The sequence below is a fragment of the Sinocyclocheilus rhinocerous genome, unplaced genomic scaffold, assembly GCF_001515625.1.
Source record: "Sinocyclocheilus rhinocerous isolate Xijiao unplaced genomic scaffold, SAMN03320098_v1.1 C36486761, whole genome shotgun sequence".
NCBI lineage: Eukaryota > Metazoa > Chordata > Actinopteri > Cypriniformes > Cyprinidae > Sinocyclocheilus > Sinocyclocheilus rhinocerous.
The window spans coordinates 349-1,193 of NW_015781908.1; the positions used below are offsets into that span (position 1 = coordinate 349).

The 845-nt window shown below is 38.3% G+C and overlaps 1 long non-coding RNA gene across 1 annotated transcript; it reads right to left on the bottom strand.

The window, feature by feature from the left end:
• Window positions 1-248: 248 nt before the first annotated feature.
• Window positions 249-845, bottom strand: LOC107736090 (uncharacterized). Its single transcript, XR_001639583.1, has 2 exons — window positions 803-845; window positions 249-715 (listed from the first exon to the last, which is right to left on the bottom strand). It is a non-coding gene; the product is annotated as an uncharacterized LOC107736090 (long non-coding RNA).

An 845-nucleotide genomic window follows, 5' to 3' on the forward strand; every position in this document is an offset into this window, starting at 1 on the left:
ACAAAACATATGCGTCTCACAAAACTACGGTTCTGTTCTTGGCGAACATGGGTCCCTTTCTTCAAATGTTGGTTTTAGATTAGCCATCTAAAGTTGTTTTCGATACAAGCATTATAGACATTAAAACAGCAGTGTGATATGGTCTGCTCAAATAAGCGCTTTATTGCAACTTTGAGTAAATATTAGTTTGTGTCAAAGGCCTATTGAGTAGAAGAACGATAAATAAGGGGATTGGCCATGGTTGTTGGTAGTTGATGACTTATTTAATCTCATTATGATACTTGACTAAATAAATTAAACCTTCTTTGCCGTATGTATGAGTTAAAGGCAAAAAGAATAACAAAAAATACACTACAGACAAACTGTCATACAAAAAGAGACTTGAGAAAATATTTGCCTGAAATAAAAAACATGGACCAGGTGCAAAGAACATGCCAACCTTGGTGACACATTGAGAGAAATCTTCTCGACGATGAACTCTCATTGCAATACTTAGAATGTTAGTGGACTGGTTGGTCTTCTTGACCAAAACGGAAGTTTTTGGTTCCCAATCCAACATAAAAAAAGTCTCTTAAATTAAAGGTGTCTTTCAGCCTCATTCGTCTCCAGCTGGCAGGTTCTCCTCGATCCTTTTGATGAACTTCATGCGAATTTCTGTCACATTGTCACCTCTTAGTGTGTCCTGAGCGAATCGCACATCCACTGCCATTTGAACCTGCAGCAGTAGAAAAATAACCTTAGTGTGAATAGTAATTGAGGGTTAACAGATCATCAATTCATCTCACACAAACATGCTCTTCACCATTTCAAGAGCTCCTCTCAGCACTCCACAGAGCAGGCTGGAG